Genomic DNA, 6204 nt, shown 5'->3' with positions numbered 1-6204 from the left:
TCAATATATTAATTATTTGTATAATTATATCAAGTCCTATAATCTTAACTGCAGAAACTGCCTAGTCAAGCTAAATACTCCTGGTTTTGAGCATCTTCCATATTCCCATATCCTAGTACTTTACAGCCTCTTTATGGCCTATTTCTATTCAGCTTGGAACACACCTCCACATTCAGGGGCAGAAACTAGAAATGAAACAATCACCTCTCTGCTTGTTTTTCTGTAGATAAAGAGCTCTTTGTCCACACTGTTTGCCCACACAGCCTGTTACTTATTCAACGATAGCCAGGTGATGGTCATCAGATTCACCTTCAGTTTCCAGCAGCACAGGGACTTGTTCTCCACTCTCTGTCCGTGACTTCTAATGAGTGTTGGATTGCAAGCATATCTACCTATTGATTATTGCTAGTTGATTCCATGATGGTATCTGGGAAACTTGCACTGCCAATGTTTTGACAATAGCAATTGTACTTACTATCAGTTCATGCTTTCCTTACCGTTCGAACAGCAGCTTCCCCTGAATTGTCATTAAAACAATTAAGCAGAATTAACATTATTCATTTCCTAACCAAACTAGTATCTGCATGTCAGCATAGTTCTGAGAGCATTACGCTGTTTGAGGACATATTGACAAACAGGAAACACTCCCAATAACCAATAGTTCTGCAATTCCTTTTCTCCTTTACTATCATCATTACTTTTTTGCATATCTTTCATTCATTTGTTTATATCTCTCTATATCACCTCTCAATTCCCTTTCCCCTGACTCTCAGTCTGAAGAAGAGTCTCGACCCGAAACGTCACTCATTCCTTTTCTCCAGAGATGCTGTCTGACCAGCAGAGTTACATTTGGTGTCTATCTTCAGCTTAATCCAGCATCTGCCATTCATTCCTACACAATGCTCCCAATAAGCTGTATATCCATTGTTATACAATATGGGTGGTCATACCTTGTAGACTAGGACATCGAAGCCCTTGATCTATTAGAAAGTCAGTGAAGCTCAAAGACAAGAGAAAATCTCTGATAATGTGACAACCTTGAAACCTTTGGTGGTGAAGTCTGGCAGATTTTTCACATTTGGATATTACTGCTAACAATATCCACACATTTTATGGAATCAAAGAGCAGGTCGGAAACAGCCTACCAAGTCTGGACCAGACATCAAGCATGCATTTTTACACTATTCCTGCCCTGTTTTGTTCTTCCCCCATTCCCATCAACTGCCCTCTGGATTGTACCACCTATCTACACAGCAGGAACATAAACAGCAGCTCAAGGACCCATTAATCAGCAGAATCTTTGGAACATGAGAGAAAACCAGAACATCCAGAGGAATCCACCACAGTCACGGGGAGAATGTGCTAACTACGCACAGATATTGCCAGAGGTCAGAATTGAACCAAAGTTGTTGCCGCTGTGAAGTTGAAAAGAGTGAAGATATACACGTACTCCAAAACCTGTCTCTGACCACAAACCTATCCATGTTCCTGAACTGTAGGATTCCAGACCCCAATTGATATTCCAGAGCCCAATTCTGCCTCCGACTGCGTACCTAGCCCACAGTCTGGACCCTGGCTCCAACCACACAACCCACATCCAAATCACATTCCAGATTTACAAATAAAACAGATGGAGAACTATTGTGGTTTATCAACAATTGGATTCTGAAATATCGCAATTTTTCTGCATTACCACAGTTGCTGAAGGATTTTCACTCATATTTAGAAGACTGAATTCTGCAACACCCTCAGGTAAGCTGTGAGAGCCATAGTTGGAGGAAAAATAATATAGGATACTGAAGCAACGGCATGGCACTCAGACCATTGTGTTTGCTCTGCCATTCAATAAGATAGTTGTTAATTATTTGCCTCAGCATCACTTTCTTGATCCAACCCACAATACCTGACGAAGGGGCAACAAACAGTACAGCAAAGTTATCAGCGTATTGTTGGACTTGACTGATTGCTAACTTCTCCCCTGATTATATTGTTGTAAAGGGAACGCATAGGCTTGAAAATTGCCCTAGGTTACGGGTCAATTCTCAAAGAAATGGAGTATCCGTTAAACCTGAAGGAAAGAAGATATACACCAAGTGTTGGAGTAACTCAGTAGGTCAGGCAGCATCTCTGGAGAAAAAGGACAAGTGATGGTTCAGATTGGAACCGTTCTTCAGACTCTGATGAAGGATTCAGTCCAACACATCACCCAAGCAGTCGTTCCAGGTGCGACAGAGGTTCACCTGTATCTCCTCCAAACTCATCTATTGCATCCGCTGCTCTAGATGTTAGCTGATCTACATCGGTGAGACTAAGCGGAGGCTGGGCGATCGTTTCGCCGAACACCTCCGCTCGGTCCGCAAGAATCTACCTGACCTCCCGGTGGCTCAGCACTTCAACTCCCCCTCCCATTCCCCGTCCGACCTCTCTGTCCTGGGTCTCCTCCATGGCCAGAGTGAGCAACACCGGAAATTGGAGGAACAGCACCTCATATTCCGCTTGGGTAGCCTGCATCCTGCGGGCATGAACATTGAATTCTCCCAATTTTGTTAGCCCTTGCTGTCTCCTCCCCTTCCTCAGCCCTCGGGCTGTCTCCTCCCATCCCTCAGCCCTCGGGCTCCTCCTCCTCCTTTTTCCTTTCTTCTCCCCACCACCCCCCATCAGTCTGAAGAAGGGTTTCGGCACGAAACGTTGCCTATTTCCTTCGCTCCATAGATGCTGCTGCACCCGCTGAGTTTTGCCAGCATTTTTATGTACCTTCGATTTTCCAGCATCTGCAGTTCCTTCTTAAACACATCACCCATCCTCTTTCTCCAGAGATGCTGCTTGACCCGTTGATTTACTCCAGCACTTTGTGTCTATCTTCGGTATAAACCAGCATCTGCAATTTCTTCCTACACAGGAAATAATATATTCCTTCCAATGGTTATAAAACCAGGCATCTTTAGGAAATAACTTTCCATAGGTTTGCTTGATAATTATAATGTTTATCCCTCAGCTTTTCACTCAGGCAGATTAGTTCACTCTTACTGAGCCTATTCTGGGTGAAATAGTCCATCTTGCATCCTGGATCTATAAACTGGACAAATAGTTTAGAGGAGGTGATATGTGGATGGATTGAAATCTAAGTATAGCTGGATGAGAGGAAGGGAATGAGAGGGTAACTAAATGCGGCATATTGACATATTTGCAGGTCATTAAGAGATGCCAATGGTGACAATTCATCTCAAATTATAAAGTTTACTGAGAAAATATAGAAGGTGCGATACAAGTCTAGTCAATTCCAAACAAAGGCTAATTTCATTTCAGTCATACTTTCCCCATTCACACACAAGAACAAATGGAAGTGGAAGCAACAATAGGCCATCAGGCCCCTCAAGCCTGCCTTGCCATTCAACATGATCGTAGCTGATTTATTCTGGCCTCAACTCTTCTGTGCCAGCTCCTCATATCCATTTACATTAAAATGCCACTATCAAAGACGACCACTCTCTGAACTCTACCACTGAAACATAATCAGCGCAGCGGTAGAATTGCTGCCTTACAGCGCCAGAGACCCGGGTTCAATCCCGACTACGGGTGCTGTCTGTATGGAGTTTGTACGTTCTCCGCGTGACCTGCGTGGGTTTTCTCTGAGATCTTCGTTTTCCACCCACACTCCAAAGACGTACAGGTTTGTATGTAAATTGGCTTGGAATAATTGTAAATTGTCCCTAGTGTGTGTAGGGTAGTGTTAATGTGTGGGGATTGCTGGTCGGTGCAGTCTCGGTGGGCTGAAGGGCCTGTTTCTGTGCTGTATCTCTAAACTAAACTAAATCAAAGGACCGCGGTCAATTATTCACTCCGCCCAGGCGCTGCTCATTACACAGGCTTAACATTTGTTTGCTAAAATCAGACTTCACCTTTGCCTTCGTGGACCTTATTTCTTTGTCAAATGACTTAAAATAACCTGTTTCACAATCTGAGCCAGGTACAATGAATATCTATGATAAGCAATAAAGATATCGTCTAGTCAGGTATTAACAACACTATTTGTTGAATTAAAATCATGGGAGACCCCTTCCACCCCTGCAACGGACTGTTCCAGCTGCTACGGTCAGGCAAACGCCTCCGTTGCCATGTAGTGAGAACGGAGAGGTTGAGAAGGAGTTTCTTCCCAGAGGCCATTAGGACTGTAAACTCCTATCTCACCAGGGACTAACATTTAATGTACCACTCTACTGCTTTTTTAAAAAGTGCTGTTTTTTCCCCTTTTTCCTTCCGACCACAATATTTAATATGTAAAATAATATGTGATTCTGGTCCATTCTGTTTGTAGTTTGTTTGGTTGTTTGTTTGTTTGTCTTTTTGCACAAAGTCTGCGAGCATTGCCACTTTTCATTTCACTGCACATCTCGTATGTGTATGTGACGAATAAACTTGACTTTGGTAGTTGATTTCCTTGAGGTAGTTGATTTCAGCATTAGAACACGTGCTTAAATTAAGTCCTGATTTTAAATTCAGATGGAAAAAAGCAGGCACATTACAGAGTGTGGGAAAACTCTCTTGATCTGGAGATCTTGATTCATGGGATTAATGAAACAGTCATGGTTAATCTTCCACTTGAATCCAATGTGGACATTGGAGAGTGGGGGTTGGAGGTGGTTCGGGGTGAGGAGGGATGATTCCTGGTTAGAGCCTAATCAATAATGTCAGGGAGATATGAAAATGGAAGAAGAGTTTTGTGGTATCTGAGAGAATCCAGGACCAGAGTAAATGTGCAAAGTGATGTTACCCCTGCACTACAGAATAAATGTATCACTAGAAAACCATCTAAATGTGCGATTTTCCGTAATGCTAAACACTATTTCTCATTGAATCCCATGTTGTAAGGGGAGATGTGTTCTTATGGGAGATTTTTCTATCTATAATGATAGTAGTTGTGGGTTCACAGCAGAGGGTGGTGGTGAGTGGGGGTAGTGCGAGTGTCCACTTTAGAGATTGCCTTGTCAGTTTTCAAATCATATCTCTGAATGACCATCAGTTACATTAACACTGAAAATATTTACCACCTTCCAGTCTTCTGAATTGAGTCATACACTTTTCAACACATATCAAATATGACTCACCACAAATAATGGTGGTCCTTTAGGTTTATAACTTGCACTTAAACTTGCTGGCCCTGTTTCAGACGGCTTGAAGATAAATAATCTGGAAAAACCTTGATAAAAGGTGCTAAATAGCAAAATGGATCCACTGTACAAAAACTTGTCACATTATCTGCATGTGTCTAGAAATATGATTTAAAAATATATATTGGCACTTTTTTTTGTTTGCCTTTGATGTTTATTTATTTTCCCCTACAGAAGTTCCATGGCAGCGAATATTATTCCATATTATTGATTTTTGCATTATGATTTGTGACTTCTGTAACGGAAAATTTCAATAACCTGAATGGCCATAACATGGGAGCCACCTGTAAAGTGAAATATGCTCAGTTCAGCTATTTGTTGCAGACTGACACTGATGAGAATATCAGGTCAGCAAGAAAGTCAGTGCACCCGATTCACAGCCTTTCTAGTCATCCAACTTCATACTTTATTTTCTGATCCTTTCTTGGAAAATAAACAAAAAGTGTGCATGTGTGTCTATGTTTGTGTGTTGGTGCGACCATGCATGCCAGCACGCGTGTGTGTACGTATGTGCATGTGTTTGCACATAAGTTGCCCATCAAAAATAAATTGGCTAACAGTCTATGTGAACATGTCTAGAGGGAGTCCTCACCAGTCCATTAAGTACCACTTATGGCAGCCCCCAGACTAATTCATGTAAATAATATATGAGCAATCATTACATTATTGGCTTTCCATAACAGAACATATGCTAAAGAGGGAGAAATCACCATTCACGCCGCATGTGGAGGAAGAACAATTACCTATAGCTCAATTAGGCAGCCATATACCTCGAAAGACCTACTTTTGCACTGTAATGCCAAGTACAGTGACAAGTCAGGCTGAACAGACAGATATTACATATGTGGGATTTGGGGCAGAACTTCCGCAGGGATTCTCCTCACTGGTTACTATAAACTCAATGGAAGATCAAGGGAATGTGCAATGTACATTTGCATCACTTCTCCAGGCATTCTGACAATCCCCTTTGAAGCCACAGCAGAAATCAGGCAAACTCCAGCACATTTTATCCTTTGAGCTCACTAACCACAGACCT

Source organism: Amblyraja radiata, chromosome 13, assembly GCF_010909765.2.
Source record: "Amblyraja radiata isolate CabotCenter1 chromosome 13, sAmbRad1.1.pri, whole genome shotgun sequence".
Classification (NCBI taxonomy): domain Eukaryota; kingdom Metazoa; phylum Chordata; class Chondrichthyes; order Rajiformes; family Rajidae; genus Amblyraja; species Amblyraja radiata.
This window is presented reverse-complemented; position numbering follows the sequence as displayed.